Source organism: Bos javanicus, chromosome 27 (assembly GCF_032452875.1).
Source record: "Bos javanicus breed banteng chromosome 27, ARS-OSU_banteng_1.0, whole genome shotgun sequence".
In the NCBI taxonomy this organism is placed as follows: domain Eukaryota; kingdom Metazoa; phylum Chordata; class Mammalia; order Artiodactyla; family Bovidae; genus Bos; species Bos javanicus.
This window is the reverse complement of record NC_083894.1, coordinates 31,006,443-31,031,742: the sequence shown is the minus strand read 5'-3', so window position 1 is coordinate 31,031,742 and position 25,300 is coordinate 31,006,443. Positions and strand designations below refer to the sequence as shown.

The window sequence follows — 25,300 nt, the reverse complement described above, 5'->3', positions numbered from 1 at the left end:
CTTGGGCTTCCCTGGTGGCTCAGTGGTAAAGAATCTGCCTGCCAAAGCAGGAGATAGGTTTGATCTCTGAGTTGGGAAGATCCCCTGGAGAAAGAAATGGCAACCCACTCCAGTACTCTTGCCTGGAAATCCTGCAGATAGAGGAGCCTGGTGGGCTACAGCCCATGGGGTCACAAAAAGTCAGACATGACTTAGTGACTAAATAAGAATAACTTACTGCTAGTTTGCCATATAACAAAGGTACAAACAGAAAGATTATGTGTTGCCCAAGGTCCCATAGCTGATTATGGCTAACCCAGGATTTAACCTACGTATCTGGGTCCAGAGTCAATGCCCTTTAACCAACAGTTAATGCCAGAAGTTAAACAGCTGTAACCCCAGAAGAAAGTGAGAATTTATCAATAATCATTGCTTCCTTCCATCCAGAAAGTCCTGTGAACATGTGACACAAGCTCCTTCTGAACTTTACCTTATACCTCCCCCGATCTGGGAGACCCTCAGATCTTTGTTCTCTATCTGTGTCTCATTCATCCTTCAAGAATTAAAGCTAATTAAGATCAGCCGAACATGGCAAACGTTTCATGTGTCAAAAATCACAGGAAATAATATATTTCCTACTTTATGGTTTTGCTTCTTGAATTTAAATTATAAATGTTCCATGCTGATGAACACTCTGCCGGGCACACAGCTCGCATGCATGACAGGTAGCTATATTTAATGTTCTTTTCACTGTCCTTTTTCCTTAGATCTCAAGATAGCATTAGACAAGAAAGCATTTTTAATATACACTCTTCTGCAATGATGATTCAGAGGGAGGCACACCACGGGTGGGCGTGGGAATTAACATTCCAACTCCCTGCCTATTAAGAAAACTTCCAGCACAGCCTTTAAGCATTCTAATTAACAAAAACTTACGCTGCTCATTACTCTTAATTTCTCCATCAGAGAATGCAGCTCTAACAGAGAGTGAAATACACCAATTCTTGAGCAGAGATCAAATTCTACCTCTGATATCTGCCGGCTCTGATCTTGGGCAGGTCACTTCACCAAAGGGCAGATTCTGAGGCCAGTTCTAGCTCTGTTTGAGTCCTGGCTTTGCCATGTCATTCATCTGTGTGAATTTGGGCACTGCTGCAGATCACCTGAGTACTACAAGCTAGGTCACTTCAGTTGTGTGACTCTTGGTGACCCTATTCACTGCAGCTCACCAGGCTCTTCTGTGATGGGATTCTCCAGGCAAGAATACTAGAGTGGGCTGCCATGCCCTCCTCCAGGGGATCTTCCCCACCCAGGGATGGCACCTGGGTCTTCTGATTCTCCGGCATTGCAGGCAGGTTCTTTACCACTAGTACCATCTGGGAGGATGTACTGAAAATGCAGGTTCTGTTGAAGTCCTTCTGGGGAAAATCATGGCATTTTCTCTACCTACGAATTCCAAAGTAATACTGATGCTCATGGCCTACAGATCCACTTTGAGAAAGAGGTTAAGCAGTTTCCTAATCTGTTAAAGAAAAAAAAAAAAAAAAAAACCATGAAGGGAGGAGAGTTTGGGAGAGAATGGCTATGTGTATATGTATGGCTGAATCCCTTCACTGTTCACCTGAAACTATCACAAAAATGTTTGTTAATCGGCTATAATCCAATACAAAATTAAAAGTTTAATTTAAAAAAAATGAAAATATAGGTATCTACATTATAGAGTGCAGGAGACCCAGGTTCAATCCTTGGGGTTGGGAAAATCCCCTAGAGAAGATAATAGCAGCCCACTACAGTATTCTTGTCTGGTGAATTCCATAGACAGTGAAGTCTGATGGGCTACAGTCCAAAGCATTGCAAAGAGTTGGACATGACTGAGTGACTAACACTTTCATTTTTTTCAAAGCCGACCCTTGAACAGTAGGGGTTTAAACTGCGAGGGTCCACTTACATGCAGATATTTTTCAATGGTAGATAATACTACCAATCTACGGTCATTTGAATCTGTGGATGCCAATGGCCTACCGTGTTATATGCAGATTTTTGACCATGCGCTGAGTGGACTCCCCTACCCCTCACATTGTGTGAAGGTTAACCATATATGTATAAGAAGACTAGTTATCACGTATGAGGAGCACTGAAGCTCAGGGGATTTTCGCTTTCATCCAGCCCTGAAAAGTGTTCCTGCTCACATGCACATGTAACAATTCTGCTTAGACCTGAACAGGACAAGGTCTCTGTACTTCAACAAAGAACTGTGGTGACTTCCCTGGTGGCCCAGAGGGCCTCCCAAGTGGCTCAGTGGTAAAGAAGCTACCTGTCAGTGAAGGAGTCAATCCCTGGGTCTGCAAGATCCCCTGGAGAAGGAAATGACAACCCACTCCAGTATTCTTGCCTGGGAAATCCCATGGACAGAGCAGCCTGGTGGGCTACAGTCCATGGGGTCGAAAGAGAGTTACACATGACTTAGCGACCGAGCATGCACACTGGCTGTCCAGGGATGAGGACTCCATGCTCCCACTTCAGGGGCACGGGTTCAATCCCTGGATAGCGAACTAAGATCCCACATGCAGTACAGTGAGGCTAAAAAATAAAAAGAATAAAAATGACTTTGGCTTGTAGGAATGGTAAGTTTATGGGCCGTCCTTATCTCCAAGTTCAACCCCACTCTGAGACTCTATTTAAGTAGTTCTTTATGTGCCTCAGGTAAGCTAGGCCATGATATCTTTACCTCTGTGTGGCTCTGGAGAAATTGAGAGAGGGAACTTCCCATAAAACATTTATAATTGGCTATGGGAGACCAATGCACTTATATCTACCAATGAGGATTAATATACTCATAAAACACCAGTAGTAGCTGTCTCTCACCAGCTGAGAAGAAAGCATTATTCCACTGCAGTTTCTTTTGTATTTAAACCCATATTTTATCTATGTATATATTTACGAAACAGTCAGACTTAGAATATGAGTTATCACAGATCATCATGTCTCCCATACTTATTTAATGCTGACGTTAAGAAAGGAAATAACATTCAATAAGCATGAATCAGTCCCTCAAACACAAGGTTTTTCTTTGTTAAGACATCAAATAAAGCACAAGATGCTATTTGCTCATAGGTAAAATACCAGGAAGTCTATAAAGCTCAGGAGAATAGTCTATGTTCATGAAATACACTCTACTGACGGGAAGAATGGGGGTAATTTAACCCAAATGATTTAATTCTGAATTAGGAGAGAGGTGACTTTAAACGTTTCTTTTCACCTTCTTTTTTGTCTTCCATCTGCCCTTGCACAGAAACTTCAAAAATCAAGACAGATGCTGTGAAGCTTTGGTTCTGGATAACTTGAGAGGTTCCCTTCTAAAAGGAGTTCGTTTTTCTCTCCCACACCACACTCGGTTGCCTCTACCTGGGGTTCAGGCCATTTTGATCTGCCTTTGAGAGCTCTCCTCTTCTTAAGATCCCTTGTACAGACACTTAACAAAAGCAGCCATCAGCACAAAAGCAACATCTCGGGGCCAAGCAGGCTGCAGGCTAGCCAGGGAGGGCACTTTTGCTTTTAGTCTACATCAGACAGCGCCCAGAAGCGATGAAGTCCTTAGAATTTATTCTTGACAGTAAGCCCCTCTACATAGATGGACTTATTTTGACTGCCTTGGGCAATCACATTTTGTGATCCCTGTAAACTTTTCCATAGAGCACTTACTTTCATGTCAGACTGCCTGGCTGCTTCCAGCCATCAGACATCACTTTTATTGAGCATCTACCATATAGCAGTGATCTTAGACCCTAAGAAGAGGAAATCTGTCATTGCTTCTACCTTTTTACCTTCTATTTGCCATGAAGTGATGGAACTGAATACCATGATCTTAGGTTTGTTTTTTTAGTATTGAGTTTTAAGCCAGCTTTTTCACTCTCTGTGGACAGTGACTGCAGCCATGAAATTAGAAGACGATGGCTTCTTGGAAGAAAAGCTATGACAAACCTAGACAGCGTATTAAAAAGCAAAGACATCACTTTGCTGACCAAGGTCCATATAGTAAAGGCTATGGTCTTTTCCAGTAGTCATGTACGGGTGTGCGAGTTGGACCGTAAAGAAGGCAGAGCACCAAAGAACTGATGCTTTCAAACTGTGGTGCTGGAGAAGACTCTTGAGAGCCCCTTGGACTGCAAGGTGATCAAACCAGTCAATCCGAAAGGAAATCAACCCTGAATACTCTTTGGAAGGACTGATGCTGAAACTCCAATACTTTGTCCACCTGACGTGAACAGCTAACTCATTGGAAAAGACCCTGATGCTGGGAAAGATTGAAAGCAGAAGAAGAGGGTGACAGAGGATGAGATGGTTGGATGGCACCACCGAGTCAATGGACATAACTTGGGCAAACTCCAGGAGATTGTGAGGGACAGGGAGGCCTGGTGTGCTGCAGTCTATGGTGTGGCAAAGAATCGGACACAACTCGGCGACTGGTCAGTAACCACCAAGTAGCAGGTAATGTGCTAAGCACCAGTGCACAAATGAGACACGCCCCTGATATCAAGCTCATGGTAAAGCACCCAGAGCAGCCTAGAACGCCTAGAGAAATCTTTCTCTCTACTGCTCTGGTCCTACCACCTACTTTATAACAGTTGTATGAGCCCCTATTACAGAGTTCCTGGTTCTATTTTTATCTATTTTTAAAAGGTCACATTTACTCATCTTCACTCCCCAACAGACATATCTGGTCAATTTCAAAATGATTTGGTCCAATCGTTTAATTTTCACATGCATGCATTCAATCAATCACCCATCCTTTATTGAGCAGCCATGGTATATGCATATGGGTTGTTTTATTTTGTTTTGTTTTTTGCTAAGCATGAGGATACCACAAGACCTCAAGATGCTCTTAGCCTAGTAGGCAAGTTGGAAACATTCAGTGAGTATGATTTGATGAGTATAGTGATGGGAAGTTCAGGAAAGAGATATCACACATGGCTTCACAGAAGAGGAAACAGTTAAGTTCATGTATACATAGCTGGACTAGAAATATAAGGGGCTTAATAAGAGCATCTCACAAATTACAAGCCTAACATAAGTCAACGAGAGATAAAAACAAGTATCTCTGAAAACTAATATTAGAATACATAGCTTAATGCCATCAAACATGCAATCAATTAGAGTCATTCCTTGGGATCTGCGGGCATCCTAGGTGGTGCCAGTAGTAAAGAACCTGTCTGCCAATGCAGGAGACGTAAGAGAAATGGATTTGATCCATGGGTTGAGAAGATCCTCTGGAGGAGGGCATGCCAACCCATTCTAGTATTCTTGCCTGGAGAATCCCATAAACAGAGGAGCCTGGCAGACTATGATCCATAGGGTCACAAAGAGTTGGACATGACTGAAGAAACTCAGCACGCATGCATTCTTGCAATCTGTGGGGCACAGATTCCTGGACCCACTATGAACACCAAAATTTGGAGATGCTCAAGTGCCAGAGTCATCCCTCTGTATTTGCAGGATCCATACCCATGGATTCAACCAACCGGATTTACAATGAAAAGGCAAGTACTAACTTGTGTCTCTTGTTTAATGTCATCTTGGGTTTGAGTGGGGCAAGACAGTATTTACACACCTTCCCAATTTGATATTTTCACTTGCACAGATTCAGTTAGAATATCAGATGTTCTGGATTTCCAGCATGGACATTTATGAAACATGGGGTCGGGGCAGGAGGATGAGAAAATGAGATGTTTGTGTTGCTATGATTTGCATTTTTTTTTTCAAAATCCTGCAATATTTCCACTAATGAGTCATAGCTGAGAAGCAATATAGGGTATTAACTGTTACATATTAATAATGCCCTGCTGCTTGGGAACGAGAGCAGGCCTTCGACATGCTGTTTATAAACGGCTCCTTCGCTCCTGTAGCTTCTGCTTGCTCCCATTTCTCCCTCCAAGCTACTCATCTCAAAAGCTTTTCAATGTGAAGACCAAAAATTTCAAGGGAGATGAAATGGGCTTCTGAAAAATTGCTTTCTCTGGCTAAATGACGCCAGAACAGATACAATTAAAATATATTTACAACAATGGTTTAAAAGTCTTCACCGCAGAGAACAGAAAAGTTTTCCCAACCACTAAGCTCACTGAGGTCACTGAATCACATGTGGTTTGTTTAGTGGGGAGATTTGTCATTTTGGTCAGTTAAGTTATGATAAATCAGAGAGACAAGCTTCCATGAGGGTGAATTAAGGGACACCAAGGCTAATACCCAGTTTTAACAAAGGATAATAAAAACCAAGATTCCTTCCCAGTCCAATGATAGACGTAAGGCAGGTGCTTATCAGGCCTCTGGTCTGAACTCTATGCTAATATGCGGACTTGCAAGTGGCGGGAAGACAGTATTGAAGGAAACGGAATCCTGCCTTCCTCATAACTGGACCTGCGGTGTGTGGGTTGGAGAAACATTTCATTTACCGAAGCTATCGGTCTGAACCAATCCCCAAGCTCTTCCTTCAACTTGATTTGTAGATCAATTGTCATGATTAAAGTAAAGGGATTTGAAGGAACCAAATGCTGATTCAAACAACTGAGGTGCTTACAGCGGTGTTATTCACATCCTGCTTTAGACTAAGCTGGTTGAGTTCCTATTTCCCAGCAAGAAGTCTCAAAAAATTGATGAATGCTTGGAAGCTAGTGTGTGCGGAGGTGGGGGCAGTGGGGGGAGCAGAATTTATCCAGGGGAAGAGAACAGGGATGAAAGCAAAGAGAATACATAGGGAAAGTTCATAAAAGCTGAAATTTTGCCAACTAAATTACAAAAACAAAGAAACAGCTACAACAAAAGGAAACCTATTCCCATTTTGTAGTTAAACATCCACCTCTCTGATGATTTGGGTTAACACCCCATACCCCCTTTCCCACCCATGGAATTTGCATGAGAGGAGGGTTGATGTATATTTTGCTCCTTGTGGTCACCACTGTATCTTGAGCACCCAGACTGGTACCTGAATGTAAATAATTGGTCAAAGAGTAGATTCTCTGAAGAGTAATAGTCAAATCAACAACTTTTGGTTGTTGTCATGTGTGATTCACACACTTTCTAAAATGACTGTGGGTTTCAAGCTAATAAAGCTAGGTTTGTGGATCCTCTGTATACACTCAACCATGGCTTTAGGTCACAAATAATGACTAAATCCAGCCAATCACCTTAAAGTAAACAGTTCAGCTGCAGTAACACAGATGTGCCAACAGAGCTGAAACAGGAGTCCTAAAGTCAAACATCAATCTGCCCCCATCTCTCTCCATCTTCTTCCTGCAAGGGTGCGTCTGATCCAATTCCTCCTGCTTTTCCAGGATGCTCACCTATCATGTTTCCTTTTCTTTTCTATAACATATAGCTTTTCAGTTTTCCTGTACTGATGCTTCTGGTCAATATTTAGCTGTGATTAAATCTCTATCATGTTAGTCGAAACAGTATACAGATCTACAGTCCACTACATTTCTCCTCCTTCACAAAAGAGTGACCTGCATTCATTATTCCTCGCAACTCAATCTTCAACCTACATAATCTACATTCAACCAACACAGATCCCACCAACATCACCAATGGTTTTCACAATGATAGCGCCAAGGAACATTTTCAATCTCTGCTTAATTGACAAATTTATATCATTTGACACATTTAACAACTCCCTTCTCCTTGAAATGTTATTTTGTTTTTGTCTGTGCTTAATTTCAAGGGATATTTCTTCTTGCTGCTACTGTTGCTAAGTCGCTTCAGTCGTGTCCGACTCTGTGCGACCCCATAGACGGCAGCCCACCAGACTCTGCAGTCCCTGGGATTCTCCAGGCAAGAACACTGGAGTGGGTTGCCATTTCCTTCTCCAATGCATGAAAGTGAAAAGTGAAAGTGACGTTGCTCAGTCGTGTCCGACTCCTCGAGACCCCATGGACTGCAGCCCACCAGGCTCCTCCATCCATGGGATTTTCCAGGCAAGAGTACTGGAGTGGGGTGCCATTGCCTTCTCCAAATTCGTCCCTGGATTGATTATGAAAAGGTTGGAATACCTCGAGGTCCTGTCCAAGTCATATTTTTCCTTGTGTGTTTTTTATCCATGCTCAGAGCTTTAATTACAAAAAAGGCACCTGACACTTGACATGTCCAAAACCTAACTCATCCTCTCTTCCTCCTCACTGCCAACCCCGCCTCTCCTCTGGTGCTGCCCTAAGAGAAAGGTCCGACCAGGTTTCTAATTGCATAGGTAAGCTACAAGCTGGATGCACCTCAAACAGTTTGGTGAGTGACAGAAGCCAGACAAAAAGAACACAGATTGTATGATTCCATTTTTACAAAATGCCCACAAAAGGCAAATCTATACAGATAAGCTGTTGCCTAGGGCCAGAGATAGGGATGACGAGTGACTATAAATGGGCATGAAGTTTCTTTTTACGGTGATGGAAGTATTTTAGAATCAGGCTGTGACGTTGGCAGTCCAACTCTAAAAACAGACTAAACTTTGAGTTGTACGCTTAAAAATGGATCAATTTTCTGACATGTAATTTGTATCTCCATAAAACAGTTTTTTAAACTTATATAGGTAGAAATTATGTTTGACTTCCCTTCCTTTTCTCTCTCACCTCCATTTTCAACCTATTCCACCCGTCAGACTACTAAAATATCTCTCAATACATTCATGTCTGACTATAGTGCTCTAATCTAAATAAGCATCGTCTTTCCCCCGACTACTGCAACAGACTTTTCCACCAGTGTCTCCCTTTAGTTCTGACACCCACATCAAACTGTTCTTCACACTTTGGCAAGAAAGATCTTTTCTGTTTAGAAATCCCTTATGGACTTCCAAAGTCCTTAGACAAAGATCATGTGCCTTGAATGATCTGAAAGACCCAGTGAGACTGGCCCTCTGAACCCTCTCCAGCCTTTCATGCCAGTCTTTCCCTCCCTCCATCCTCCTGGGTCAGCTACATGCTTCTATCTGCTATGGTTTTCCACCCCTCCTTCATCTGCTCCATTCTAACTCCGCCTCTGGGTAGCAATCGAAGAATCAGCTTGAGGGGAATTAACCATTGGCTACTGGAAAATCCCATGGATGGAGGAGCCTGGCAGGCTACAATCCATGGGGTCACAAAGAGTCAGACACAACTGAGCAACTTCACTCACTGCCCTTATAGAACTATACTTCCTGCCTTCGAAAACTAATTCCACATTACTCAGCCATAAAAAAGAATGAAATAATGCCATCTGCAGCAACCTGGATAAGCCTAGAGACTACGATACTAAGTAAGTCAGAAAGAAAAAGACAAATAAATGGTATCACTTATATGTGCAATTTAAAAAATGATACAAATAAACTTACTTACAAAACAGAAATAGACTCACAGACATAGAAAAGAAACTTATGGTTACCAAAGGGATAGGAAGGGATAAACTAGGAGTCTGCGATTAGCATATACACACTACTTTATATAAAATAAATAAGAACCTGCTGTATAGCACAGGGAACTCAATACTCTATAAGGATCTATATGGGAAAAGAATCTGAAAACAACATGTATGTATGTATGTATAACTGAATCACTTTGCAATATACCTGAAACTAATACTAAACTTGAAATCAACTATATTTCAATATAAAATACATTTAGAAATTATAAAACAAAAAGAAAACCAATTCCATTTTGTAATTAAACATCCACAGTTGTGATGATTTGGGTTAATATCTGCCCTGTTTTCTACTTGTGGAATTTGCTTGAGAGCAGGGATTACACGTTTTTGCCCATGCGGTCATCACTGTAACTTTAGCACCTAGACTGGTACCCGAATGTAAATAATTGGTCAAAGAATAGCTTCTGATAGTAATAGCTAATATCAACTTTATTAATAAGAAATCCCTTTCTTGATGAGACAAAGAGAAGATGGCCACCATTACTTTTGGCATTTCAATTGACATGTTCATACACACATCATCCTTAACACACCTGTTAAATAATCTAGTTTCCTGATCTCCACTGAACCCAGGTAAATGGAGGACTGAAATGAACAAGCTAGGTCCCAAAGGCCTAGAGAGGAACAGCCAGATGGAGATATGGCCAACTGCCATCTCCCTAAATATCAGGCAGAAATTACTTTCAAGCTTGTCTCTAAATCAAGACTTTTCTCCTACTTAATAGAATGAGCCTCCACCAGCCAAATAGAAATGTTCACACTCCTTCAAATTCTGCGAGGAAAAAAAATGTTTTGACATCCTTTCCTTATCTCTACATACACTGACTTCTCCAGGAGCTTCTGTCTGACAGCACCTGCCACATGGCCCGAGTCCTCAGCCAGTCTCTTTCCTGTGATTAAAAATGAGCTCCCAACCATCACTTGGCAATAAGGTGAGCTGTCAGGCATCTAGTCCCAATTCAGTCCCTCTTTTTATGCCCTGGTCACAACTCTGAGCCTCACTGGGCCCATTCCTTGAATACCACTCCCTAATATAAAACCAAGAGACCAGACAGAGAAACATATGAAATGCTCTTTCCAAGAGAGAGGAAAAGCACCAAAACTATGTTCTAAGATTCTTTTGTCCGAAACTTTAAGAAGAAAATTGCTGAAAAGTATAATGAAAGCAGGACAATGGAAAGTCCCTTTATTAAAAAATATATGTCAAAGATGCAGAACCAAGATCACAAAAATTTAACCGACAACTTTGATGCTGGAGATGGGGACAAAATTCTGATCTGTCAGAATTATCCTGGACAAGTACATCTGAATAAAATATTCCAGACCCTTGACACAACTTACATGAGGCTCACACTTTAAAAATTAGAATTCTTCCAGTGTGTACCAATGGTTGGAATAGGAAATAGTGAATGGAGAATATCTTTTTTTTTTTTTATCATGGTCACTATCTGTAATTCTTAGCAAATTAATTCTTTCCAGAGATGACAGATTTTCTCGCTGAAAAATAAACATAATAATACTTGGCTCTCTCATAGGATTTTCTGAAGAGTAACCAACATATTACAGTATAAGTAAATCTTCTAGGAGTTTAGGAAAAATATCATACTTAGACATTAGGTAAACACATCTAGCATGTCAAAAAATTATAATGCAAAGTGTTGTTGGAGTATAACAGCATGTTTAATACATCATATCATTTTCTTTAGAAACATACTGAACTCAAGTCTTCAGAGTTGTTCTGAAGAGATGCTTTATCGTTAGAAACTGCATAATTTTAGATGTAACTTTATAATACTAAATACAAATATCATAGAGAATGTAGTTTGTATATTTCTTTAGAGTTCAGGGGCACTAAAGGGGTCCTTCAACTAAGGGGGCACTTCACATTTAGAACAGACAGACAAGGAAAGTGAGAAGGTAATTTTGAGAACTAGACTCTTGGCATCCATTTTATGAAAGGGATCCACCTATAAGTAATAAATTACTTAAATCATCTTTCAATGTATTCAAATGTTAGCTATTAAAAAACAAAATAACTAAAATCAAGCTAATTTCTCAATATTTTCATGGATGTTCCTTTTGCTTAAGAAAAAATTCACTATCAATTTCAGTAACTTTTTTCTTGGTATAGTCTAGAAAAACCAGAAAGGCAAGTCTCTTATTCATAGAAATATTGTAGAAAGCTTGTTAATTAAAGAAAGAAAATGCAGGGAATTCCCTGGCAGTCCAGTGGTTAAGACTCTACACTTTCACTGTCGAGGTCCCAGGTTCAATCCATGGTCAGGGAATTAAGATCCCACAAACCACACAGTGTGGCCAAAAAGAAATACCTTAAACTAAAAAAAAAAAGTCTGCTTCAAACCACCCTTCTAAAGAATACTACAAACCAAACTTAATGTAACTGAATATTCTCTTTAGTGCTGTTCAGTCGCTCAGTCACGTCCAACTCTTTGTAACCCCATGGACTGTAGCCTGCTGGGCTCCTCTGTCCATGGGATTTCCCAGGCAAGAGTACTGGAGTGGGTTACCATTGCTTTCTCTGAAAAAAATATCTAAATCTCAGTATTAATTTCTTTCCTATTAATAACACCAAAAACTCTTTTTGTTTTAATGCCATTTATGGGATTGGAATTTTGTTGGCTTGTCTTCTTGTGTTTTTTGATTCAAACAACCTACAGATACCGTGAAATTATTTGTCAACTGGGAACGTAAGGAAATTCTAGTGAGTTTTAAAGCATTTGGCTTCTAGAGCCACTGTGACACAACATTTCATAATACACACAACCCAACATTATGTAACATACACAACCTAGACATGCCCCTTCAGTGAAATGGATGACATAACAGGATTCCTGTTTTCAAGACTCGGAACATATGCTTAACCACCAAGTGAACCATTATTTTGTGTGTGTGTGTATGTGTGTGTTTTGGTTTTTGGTCACAGGCTTTGCTGAAGCAAAACTTAATTGTTAGTGAAATTAAAGTGGAGATCAGAGGAAATTTTCAGTGTCGTCATGGACATGACAGCGTCTGCAACCCTAAGTTCTTAACCACTGACATGAGTTTTCTCTTGATTAAGGATGAAAATGATAACAGTCCCTTTATCACCCTCCTTTTGGACCCCAATAAAGTTATTTCTTCTAATTTACATCTTCTCATAGTTAAGAGATGAGCATTAAGAAGCTCTGAAGCAGAAGAGTAGCATAACAATGTTTCATTTGACCTAAACTTGAAGCTCATTCTTTAACAAAGGCAAGAAAGTTTTGACTTATATTGAGACTCTAGAAAGAAGGCAAAAAAGAAGAATGCAGCATTCAGGAAATATGGAAAATAAAGAAAATTACCTAACAAAATATTTGTGATTATCTAATTATTGTTTACCAAATACTTGCTTCATGCAATGCCGTCCACCACAAGGAAGTTGTAGGCATCCTCTCCCTTACATGGTTACAAGAGTGATAAGGGAAATGGGTTTTTAAAAGAGGAAGGGAAGGAACAAAAGATCTGATTAATAAGCATTCCCACAAAAGCTAGTGATAGTTATATACTTATATACAGTTAGTGTCTGCAAATAAAGGAGAGTAGAATAAATAAGAAAAAGAAATTTAAATACTAGAAACATATGCTAGGCTGAGGGGATGGAAGAAATCAAGCCAAAGGATACATATGTCACAAAGTAACTTTATGTAAGTTGCTCCCCTTAAGTCTTAATCACAGCAATAAGAGCACTGCTGCTGCTAAGTCGCTTCAGTCATGTCCGACTCTGTGCGACATCAGAGACAGCAGCCCACCAGGCTCCCCTGTCCCTGGGATTCTCCAGGCAAGAACACTGGAGTGGGTTGCCATTTCCCACTAGGCCTCATTTAACCTCCTTATTTTTTTGCTTTATGGGATATACACAATGCCTTGCCTAACCTGTTGATCCTTTCCTGTATTAGGAGGAGTAAAAATGAAGAATTAAGTAGTTAAAGAATTACTGCCTCTCTACCCTCAGTTTCCCCCTAGTTAATTTATCCAGGCAAGACAGCGTCCAAAGAAAGATGAGAAGCCGGCAGTCTGCACACAGTGGGAAAATAACAAAGAAACTGACCTCCTACTTTAATCATCAACTGAGCTCATTTTCCCTTTAAAAATTATCATGGCTGAGCAGAATTTTCAGAGTTGGTCTCTGGACAAGGGTCTACCTTCTCCCCAGGTTGCTGGCTTTTCTGAATAAATCATCTTTCCTTACTACCAACATTTGCCTCTCAATTACTGGCTTTTGACCCTGAGTTCTGTAACAATTTTATTAAGCCCCAAATACCACAGCGTGAGGGTGGAAAACAGAAATAACTGAGTTGTGGAACTCCTCTTCTAGGAAAATAGTTCCTTAAGTGCTGTCTTTTTCTAGGAGTAAATTTGGGTATGTTGTGTTACTAGCGACCAAAGATGATAATGTTGGAGTTCCTTATTTTATAGAAATAAACATATAAAACATCTAGTTTTTAAAAATTAAAATGGAAGAACATGGTGATGGAATGATCTAGAGTTGAGGTATCTTTAAATAATGAATCTCTTGTTTATGGCAAGTAAAACAATTTATCAACCATGAGCCCATTGTTTAAAGTCAAGTCTGTCATATTAATGTTCTTAATAGTATCTCCCTAATTCAGTTCATGTTTATTTTGAAAAATTACACATGTTAAATAAATGATCATACCTTCTCAAAACAGAGCATCTATATTTCACTTCCACAAAGGCTTCAAACATCATAAAGAGACACTTTTTGGAAAGATGTCCTTGTTTGATGATACTTACTATAAAAATACTTTACCTAAAGTTCACTCAGCAGCCTTATCTGAATGAAACAAGCAAATGGAAAACACGGATAACCTTATAACTAATACTAATGCTATAAAATTTATGCACTAAAAATTTATCATCTTGGCCTACATGTGCTTACTTTACGAACTGTAGTCAATTATTTAAGCACACAGTGATTTAAAAAAAGAATCAAGTAAGGAATGGCGGAAAGGAATGCTATAGGTAAGTGAATGGAAAGGAAAAGAAACAGCTGAAAATAGTTTAAAATTTTTGTTTAAAAAAATGTGATAAAACTATTCCTAAGAACTCAGGGTATAGAGAGCCACATGAAGCCATTTAATGAAATGACAAGCAGTGCCAAACCTTTTAATATCTTCTGAACATCCGCTTCACTTTCAGAGACCAGTAGAATATTGTTCATAATGAAACCCCAAATCACCCATGACATCTAAGGCAGGGCGACTCTCTAACACACCAAGCTAAGGATTCATATAATGTGCTTTAAAGATATTTCTATCAAAGATTACCCCGTGTTTCAGTTTTGGTACAAAGAAAGCTTTGGTTATCTACATATTTCTCTTCCATAAGCCTCTAAAACCCTTAATAAGGCAAACAAATACCAACCACATTTATATACTCCTGTTTCTGATGGCCGCCCAAAGAAAGAAAATAAAATTGCTAAATAAAACAAAAAATTCTGGTTATAGTAACAACCAACTCACAATTTTAAGAAAACATATTATAATATGCTATAATATCCTTATAATGGATCCTTTCCCCTAGGGTTATATTTAAGTGAAGTCAACGTATGTGTGAATAGTGATGTCTCTCTTTTAAATAGGCAGTATTTACTATTGTAAAAATGCAAAGATGATCTTCAACAACAACGACAAATATACAAATAAAATCAAAGCTGGATATAAGTTTGCTGTTATTTAGTCAGTAAGTCTTACACAACTCTGTGACCCCATGAACTGTGGCCTGCCAGGCTCCTCTGTCCATGGGATTTCCCAGGCAAGAACACTGGGAATGGGTTGCCATTTCCTTCTCTGGGGGATCTTGTCGATTCAGGGATCGAAGCCGGGTCTCCCACGTTGCAGGCAGATTGCTTTACCAGTGATCCACCTGGGAAGCCCCGGATGTGATTTCAAGTGAGCATAAATCTTTCATGCACACACCTCAGATGATACCTCATGATTCCAGAGTAGATGGAATACCCTGGATCACAACGTTCAACTTTTGCAGTAACTCAAAGCATCATGTTTGTCGAAGCAGATGACAGATACAACTGAGTCTAGTAAGCGAACAGTCCAGAAAAATAGAATTGGAAAGTTTCTAATGAGTTTCCCAGGGCTGCCATAACAAAATACCAGACTCATAACAAGGTATCAACAGGTTTGCTTTCTCCTGAGACCTCGCTCCTTGGCTTGTACATGCCCACCTTCTCACTATTTCATTCCATGGTCTTTTCTCTGTGCTGCTCATCCCTCGTGTCTGTTGTCCATCAAACTTCCTGTTCTTATTAGGTCATCATTCATATAGGATCCGGGCCTATTCTAACGGCTTTATTTTAACTTAACCTTCTGGCTCAGGAGGTAAATAATCTGCCTGCAATGTGGGAGACCTGGGTTGGATCCCTGGGTCAGTCACATCCCCTGGAGGAGGAAATGGCAACCCACTCCAGTGTTCTTGCCTGGAGAATCCCATGGACAGAAGAGCCTGGTGGCCACACTCCATGGGGTTGCCACGAGTTGGACATTACTGAGCAACTAATACTTTCTAAAGGTCCTGTCTCCAATTATAGTTACATTCTGAGGTACTGAGAACAGAACACTCTGCCCTCCAAACTTCATGTTTTCATGTGTAAAATAAATTCATGCCCGTCCTAACAGCTCCCCAAGTTTTAAACCATATCAGCATCATGTTTAAGTGTCTAATCTCATCTAAGGGCTTCCCTGATAGTTTTTCAGTTGGTAAAGAATCCACCAGCAGTGCAGGAGACCCCGGTTCAATTCCCGAGTCAGGAAGATCTGCTGAAGAAGGGAGAGGCTACCCACGCCACTCCAGTATTCTTGGGCTTCCGTTGTGGCTCAGCTGGTAAAGAATCCGCCTGCAACGCGGGAGACCTGGGTTGGGAAGATCCCCTGGAGAAGGGAAAGGCTACCCACTCCAGTATTCTGCTCTGGAGAATTCCATGGACTGTATAGAATTCCATGGACTGTATGCAAAGAGTCAGACACAACTGAATGACTTTCACTTTCACTTTCTCATCTAAATCAAATGCGGGAACAACTCAACAATCTCATAATTCATCATGAGATAAAATTCCTTACAGATATGAACCTTTGAAACCAGACACATTATCTCTAGGGTAAGGGAGTTAGAGAAGGTGAGGTTTGGAAAAAGGAGACCAGCAATTTACAGGAACAGATCACCTTTAATGAGGCCAGGAGGGACAGCAGTCAGATTCGTGAGTTGCTGCACTAACCCAAGGAAAGAGTAAGCATATATAGGCATATATGCGGAAATCTACTGTCTTAAGGGGGCCTGTTCTTCTCCAAGGTTGTTCAGAGTAGTGATTTCTTAAACGGCTGGGATAAGGAATTCTGGAGATGAGCCAGAGGCCGGACCAGCTGGGAGCTGGGCATAATCAACCTTAATGTCCATTTTTTTTTCTTCTTCCGGTAAGAGAGTTCTTTGTTTTGCATAGAATGGTGGGGAGGACCTGGAGGGGAGTTTTAACTCCATGCTATTTTGAGCCATGTAACTTTCCTACATCATCTATTTTTAGAATACAATGGTGAGATGGCAGAAGACAGACATTTCCTTTTCAAAATGGAGAATCAGAAAAAGAGGGAAAACCAACCAACCAACCAACCCAGGGTCACCGGCAAGTCTGAAAGCCTACCAGGGCAAACTCCATTTGATTTTTAAGGCTTGAGACTAATTCTCTCTGGTTTGATGCTTTTAGGTCTAGGTCCACCAGCGTGGTGGTCCCACCTTCCAGGTGCACTGGGTTGGCAGTGTTGATCTCCGGAAACATAGGAGGTAGCCCTGCCTTCTGAAATCAAGGAGGAAACAGCCTGACTCCTTGGGCCTGTGCTCACAGTGGCAGAAGCACCTCTGCCAATCTCTGAATCACCTTTGGGGTCATCTATCTTTCCCATTTCTTGAAGGACAAGACATGGCCACAGCTAGACACCTGTATTGTTCACTCTCTAAAGGCTCAGAAATCTGTCTTCCTTTATTCTATCCCAGATCTGTCCCCCCAGTTGCCCAAGCTGGGTGTATTTCTGCTGGTGCAACCCCATTTCTATTTCTGTCTTCTGCCAACATGTTAACTGGATCCAAGAGTCACACTGTAATCTCTTTATCAAATGACTACTCAGCCACCCCCTTGCTGTTATCTCCAGAAAATGTGTTCTCATTTTTTTTTTTTTCCCCCAACATGGATACACTGAGAGTTTTACAAGTATCCAAGTCCTGGTTTCTTTTCGCTCACCAATCCTTTACTTTCTCTACGGCATTTTATCCTAAATCGGGGAGAAACCAAGTCATGCCTTCAATGCTGTGATTAGAAATGTCCTCAAGTAATTTCCAACATCACTTACAAATTCTACCTTCCACAAAATGCTGGGACACCACTCAAGCGAAGTTCTTTGCATTTTTATAACCAGGACTGCCTTTCCTCCCATAGCATGCACCTCATTTCTGAGTCCTGACTCATGAAAGTGACGAATCACTTGAGTCATCCTTTTCTCTGATGTTCTTATTTCTACCAACAGTCTCTCCAAAGCAGTCTAGGCTTCTTCTATGTTAATATGTACTTCAAAAGCTCTTCCAGCCTCAACCGATCACCCAGTTCCAAAGACACTTCCACATCCCTAGGCACTTAGTATAGAATAACCCTACTCCCCAGGATCAAAATCTATATCAATCAGGGTTCAGGAGAGAAACAGAATCAACAGGATATACATCTGTTCTCTGGTTGTTTTCCCAGATCTGCAAGGATGAACAGCGAACTGAAAACCCAGGGACAGACTGCAATTGGGGTTCAAAAGCAGTTTGCTGGCAGAAATCATTCTTGCTCAGAGGAGGTTAGTGGGTTTTTTTTTTTTTTTCTATGAAGACCTTCAACTTATTGAATGAGGTCCACCTACTTTATGGAGGATAATCTTCTTTACTAAAAGTTATTAATTTAAATGTTAATCTCATTAAACAAACAAAAACAACTTCACAGAAACACTTGGAATTACGTTCAATTAAACATCTGGGCACCATGGTCTAAGTCATGTTACCACAAAATCATCCATGACACCAAGCATCATGTCAATTTTGTAAGGCATATGTGTCAGGTAGAGTGTTGTGATCCATAATGAAATGAGCAGTAACGAAAAGGTTCCAAAGACTGATATCCTCTACCTTCAAAGAGTAACTGGACTAAAATTTCTCAGGAACTGAGCCTAATAAAACCACCCACTGAATCCTAGAGTTAAGATAATATGGCCTGAGTATCTATCATTATTTTCTGCAAGCATCTTGGCTGGCATTAAGACTCATAAAGACTAACATTAAGATTCAGTTCTACGACTCAGAGAAGTTCCCTTCACTTCATTCAGCCTGCATTTCCTTAACTGTTCAAACGGTGCATGGAAAGGTAAGACTTCTTCTATCACTACAATGCTAACACTCAGAGTGGTGGTGGTTTAGTCGCTAAGTCGTGTCCGACTCTTGGGACCCCATGGACTGTAGCCTGCCAGGTTTCTCTGTCCATAGGATTCTGCAGGCAAGAACAGTGAAGTAGATTACCATTTCCTTCTCCGGGGGTATAACCAACTCAGGAATCAAACCCTGGTCTCCTGCATTGTAGGCAGAATTTTTTTTTTTTTAACCAACTGAGCTACGAGGGAAGCCTAACACTCAGGGTAGCCTCTTCAAATATCTCGGGGAACTTTCCTGAGCTACATATTGGAATGGCACAATACTTTCATACAGATGATAATGATACTAAATTCACTGAAGTAGGTACTCATTTCACCTTTTTTTTTTTTTAAACAGACATTATTCAATTACATATCTTTTCCTGATCCCTTGGTGACAAAACACAGGTATTCTGACTTACCACTGGTTTTGATTTCATGGAACAAACCAGTCAATGATGATGATTAGAACAAAACCAAGTGAATAATCATTTGTTGGACCTCAACTTGGGTTCTTTTTGGATTCTAATCCTTGTAAGTTTCCCTTGGAGTAGGAAAGGTCAAAGATCATTCTCACATTTACCAGAAGGAGAAGCTCAGAGTGAGATTTCTGATGTCTCCCCGGGTCTCATTCCGACTCAGCATCAGCACCAGGATGGAGCTGCTTCTGGCACACTTGGGTGCGTGTTTGGGGGATGAATCCCATGAGACAGCAGGCACTGAATGAATCACTACAGGAGACGGAATTCAGTCTTACATATGCATAACAGGAATTAGAACGTGCCCCCTCATAGAGCTCAGCAAATGCCTTTTCTCTCTGTTCATGCTAATTAGGAAATTACTGAAAATATTTCCCATATTTAAAACAGCACCTCTCCTCATTGATATGCTACTCTCTCCTTATATGGCAACACAGCTATGAATCAAAGATGAATAATAATCCATCACTGTCAAAGGTAAATTACTGCCTAGGAAAAAAAAAAAAAAAGCAACACGACATTTAAAGCATTAAGAAAGAGTCAGCTAGCCCCCTGAGCCATCTCCAAGCTGCACGAAGTCTTGGATGAAATCAGCACCAGGGTGACGCCAGAGCTGGGGACCAGTCATGTGCAGCTTATACCTAAGACATTGGTGCCAACAATGGGGACCATGGTGAACAACCATCATTTGAGCATCTCCCCTGTGTCTACCATGGTTTGACATATAATATTTCATCTGACTCTTGGAACAACTCTTAAATTCTGATTATCGCCACTTTATAGATGAGAAAACCAAACTATAGCAAAATCAAGACTGTACTCAGGTACTCCTTGCTAGGAAAAGGGGGACCCAAGATTGAAAAGCATAGTTTGAATTCAAAGCCTTTCTTTTCAATGCATGTACTGTGCATGTTACTTAGGAGATTAGAGCTATTTGGGTGGGTGGTACCACAAAAACCAGAAGGGCGAGTGGGTTGACATACTGGCCATTAATACAGGATCTAAAATATAAAATTACTTAAAGCTTTCTATGCATCAGGTTATACCACCACATAATGGAGTAATAATTGCTTGGCTTACATTACAGAAATTAAGTGAGATACTTTTCACATCAAGTTAGTGTGTAATCCACAGTAAGAATATGAGAAACCAGATGGTTTCTCAACTCTCTAAATTTTGAAAATATTAATATATTTAAGAGGAATATATTCTAGTCAATCTGTCATTTCTCAAAAGGCTACCCTGAAGGTATTCTAGAAACAGATATTGCCTCAGTCCTAGGGATATAGGGGAACTATTATTGGTTATGATCATTAGTACCAGAATGAACTTTAAGGCAAAAGACAGAGTATCAGTCTTTATTATGTCACTGCCCTCCCACCTACTGTTTTATGTGCATTTAGCTTTTCAGGGTTTGTCTGACGCATCTATGGATTTTTCCTGCTGTATCAAAGAGTGATCAAGAGTGATCCAATGAAATTATATGAAGTATTATGTGGTGACTTAAGAGTACTGAGACCATACCATCTTTGCTTCAGTAAAAACAAAACAATTTAAGAGAGGAGGCTCTTTAAGGCAAATACATTTATGAGTGTTGTTAAAATATTGAGAATTAGAGTCTGACTACCTAGTTTATAACCCAGTTTTGCTAGCTATATCAACATTGACTGAATTGTCAACAGTACTCAAAAGGTTGTTTTAAGTATTAAGCAAGGGATGCAAAGTGCTTAGCATCCTGGTAGGCACATAATATATACCTGATACATTTTAGCTCTTCTTCCTGTAACGCTAAAGTGTTAGTTGCTCAGTCTTTTCTGACTCTTTGTGACCCCCTGGTCTGTAGCCCAACAGGCTCCTCTGTGGAATTTTCCAGGCCAAGAATACTGGAGTGGGTTGCCATTTCCTTCTCCAGGGCTCTTCCTGACCCAGGGATCAAACCCAGGTCTCCTAGCACTGCAGGCAGAGTCTTTACCTTCTGAGCCACGAGTGACACCTGTGATACTAAACTCCATGTCAGTTAAGTCAAGGAGAACCTTTAAGATCTCTAGAATGATACTTGCCCAATTCATACCTTTACCAGCACCATACATCATGAAACAGACTATGGTCCAAAATGGGGCACATGCATCCAGATAAGAAACTGTACTAGGATTCTGCTATAGAGTCACTGGCAGAGAACAGAACTGCCCTGCCTTCTCATGGCAGGTACTGTTAAATTCATTCTTCTCTCTGGCTCCACCTGCAGACTAGAGCACTGAAAAGTATTAATAAGCATTTATTTTATTGGGAAAGCAATAATTAAAACTGACTTGATCCTGGATTTCATGAATTATACACACACACACATTGTATTTTGTGACTAAGACCAAAATTGCATAAAGCACAAATAATTAGTTTGTGATGAATAGTGTGAAGAAAACTAGACAGAGAGATGCAAAGCCTGTAAAGACTGCTGGGAGGACCTATTCTGAATAGGATGGTCAAGACTGCCTCTCTGAATAGATGATCTTTCAACTGAGATCTGAAAGAGAAGGAGACTGTTGTACCCAGTGGAGGGAAGAAAATTTGAAGCAGAGGAAATGGCACTGGTCCTAAGACTGGATAGAGAGAGAGGTAAAGCGTTTTCAAAGCAACAAAAAACTAGAATGCTACATACAGAAGAAGAGTGACTCAAGAAGAGGCCGTATTAGTACCTTAAAGTCCCTTGGACTGCACCATCCAACCAGTCCATCCTAAAGGAAATCAGTCCTGAATATTCATTGGAAGGACTGATGAAGCTGAAGCTCCAATACTTTGGCCACCTGATGTGAAGAGCTGACTCATTGGAAAAGACCCTGATGCTGAGAAAGACTGAGGGCAGGAGAAGGGGATGACAGAGGATGAGATGATTGGATGGCATCACTGATTCAACGGACATGAGTTTGAGCAAACTCTTGGAGATGCTGAAGGACATGGAAGCCTGGCATGCTGCAGTCTGTGGGGTCACAAAGACTCAGATACAACTTAGCAACTGAAAAACAACAAGGAGCTAAATCATGCAGGCAGTTGAGAGGCAGGGTATTCCTTTCACTGTAAAGTCAAGAGAAGTCATCACAGAAGAATGACCCAACCCCACTGGTCTTTTAAGCAGACCACTTTTCTATTGGGTGACGAATGACCATCAGTGGTGTGCAGGTGAGAAGAGCAAACCAAGAAGCTGCTTCAATGACGGGAAGGAATAGATGGCGCCCAGCCTAGGAAATCAGTGACAAGGATGAAAAAGGCAACAGAAACATATTTTAGTGCATAACTGATAAAGCTTACTGATAGACTGGGGTAGAGTGAAGAAAAGAGAAAACGTGGGTAACTGGAGACTCTGGCTTTAAGAGCTGGTCAGGCTGCCCCAGTGGAAGCCCAGGCAGTGAGTTGTAGCAGCATCAAGTTTTAGCTCAATGGGAAGGTTTGACAAGAGCTGAGCAGTTCCATGGGGTTGCAGGGTTTTTCCTTTATTTTTTTCCCCTTCCTTTCCTCTTAACAGGCTTTTGACAAGGAGCTTGACACTGATGTCTTGGTGATTGAATATAAATATGCTTAATTCATTACAGGCAGAGATAAAGGAACCCAGCTTCCCCTTAAGGGTCATTATCTAGATAAGATTATATTGTAAATTGAAGCCAGGTCTCTGGAGGCAGCGATCGATTGGCTGGTTCACAAGCCCCTCCCCGCCTCCCAGCATTAGGATGCAGCACAAGTTCCCTGCCTAGAATCCAACTCCAGCTGCCCTGTGTTAACCAGACTCTGAGCCTCTGGTGTCAGAAAACCAGAATAAGTGACTGCCTAAAGACAAAATTAATTACAATGTTTTTATCTGTTCCTGAGACTCATCCTAGGCTAATGTATTGATTTAACCACCGCTCCTCTGAATGGTGCTTATGAATCAATATCTCCTAGGATCCATGGAGGTTGAAAGTAGGCTAAAAAATAAAATAAAATAGAGCAAAAAAAAAAAAAACCTCTTTATTTTTCTTTGTGCCAATTTACTCATTACAATTAACAGAGGGATAAACATTCTTGGGTCACGCTGTTAGTAGGGAGTTCAACACGGAAGAAGAACCATATTGCTGTTAAGAGATAGAAGTAAACCAATTAACACACTCTAGTTCTTGGATCAGTTTCCACCCTTCAAGCCAAAGTTTGTCAACAAATCCCCCCTCTGGAGTGACCCAATCCGATCTGTGCTTCAGGAAAACTAGCCTGCTAGTGACCTCTGAGACAGGCAGACAGACACACACACACACATCTCCTGCTGATGACTGGGGATGTATAAAGACTGAATATCTTGATCTGTTTATGGCAGGTAAACTTAGCAGGTAAAGAAATGCTCCTAATTTGGCAACCTTCAGAGCATTAGTGGTTTGGAGGTGAGATGTCTTTCTGAACTTAGGATAGGTCTTTTGGAACCTAATTATTTCACAGTGCTTAGAGGAGATCTGTAGCGTCCTGTGCTGTCAAATCACGAATCAGATTTTAAGGCCTGTCCACCAAGATCGAAGACTCCAGATGAGCAGCCTCTCTTTCTTAATTCTTGTAGGATTGGTGGCAGCCTTAAAAAAACTGGATCTCTTGGTCACTTTCTAAATCATTCATTTTTAAGTGAAAATTTTATCTGTGGTCTCTAAGGCATTGGTAACCCACTCCAGTACTCTTGCCTGGGAAATCCCATGGGCGGAGGAGCCTGGTAGGCTGCAGTCCATGGGGTCGCTATGAGTCGGACACGACTGAGCGACGTCACTTTCACTTTTCACTTTCACGCATTGGAGAAGGAAATGGCAACCCACTCCAGTGTTCTTGCCTGGAGAATCCCAGGGACAGGGGAGCCTGGTGGGCTGCCGTCTATGGGGTCACACAGAATTGGACACGACTGAAGCGACTTAGCAGCAGCAGCAGCAACTTTCCTAAGGTTAATTTCTCTTTCATTAACCAACACATAGCACTGAATTTGCACAAAGTAGATAAAAAAAAAAAAATCCTGGTGAATTAATAGATTCTTCCTCAGGCCTCATTTAGACAACTATTTTCAAGTCTAAGGTACATACTTTAAGATAATTTTAAGCATGCCCAGAACTCGTAAACTAGAAAGATTGTTATACTAGCAGCATACAAGTCAGCAGTTTCATCTAGGAATGAGATGGCAATGTGGCAGTGTTCTTTATGGAGTTGAAAGTTACATTTTAGAGAAATTAGATTTATTCTGGAACTTCAAAAGGCAAACTTCCAGGGAAAATAAGTGTGGAAAGCAATGAAAGGCATTATTAATTCAAGTTGAGGAAGAATATGCTCATAATCTGAATTATCTAAAAAGTCATCATCTCCCTTGGTAAGAAGTACAGATTCCTTTCGGAGGTGTATTATTCAAACTGTAGCTCAAAGATCCTTGCCACCTGAGATGCTAGAGAGAAGATGCCTTGAACTAATGCTGCTTCCTCCTAAAATGCCAGGACTCAGTTATCTTTTAGTCTGTAGTTAAAAGATGCATTTTGGATTATTTTAGACACAGTGACATATATAAAGCATACTCTAACCATTTAATTTGGCATATGGACAGGATATATTTGACGGGATGAAGACAAAAAGCATGGAATTAAGTTTGAAATCATACATGTTTTAACTAGGATGCTAAAAGCGAGGAATTGCTATTGCTAAGTCACTTCAGTCGTGTCCGACTCTGTGTGACCCCATAGACAGCAGCCCACCAGGTTTCCCTGTCCCTGAGATTCTCCAGGCAAGAACACTGGAGTGGGTTGCCATTTCCTTCTCCAATGCATGAAAGTGAAAAGTGAAAGTGACGTCACTCAGTCGTGTCCGACCCTCAGCGACCCCATGAACTGCAGCCTTCCAGGCTCCTCCTTCCGTGGGATTTTC

General features: G+C 40.8%; 1 protein-coding gene and 1 non-coding gene across 2 annotated transcripts in view; one reads left to right on the top strand and one right to left on the bottom strand.

Moving 5' to 3' along the window:
* Positions 1–25,300, bottom strand: part of UNC5D (unc-5 netrin receptor D) — a 643,560-nt gene that overhangs the window by 329,654 nt on the left and 288,606 nt on the right. The gene's annotated exons all lie outside the window — the stretch shown is intronic.
* On the top strand, positions 11,633–11,705 carry TRNAE-UUC (transfer RNA glutamic acid (anticodon UUC)). The gene has a single exon. It is a non-coding gene; the product is annotated as a tRNA-Glu (tRNA).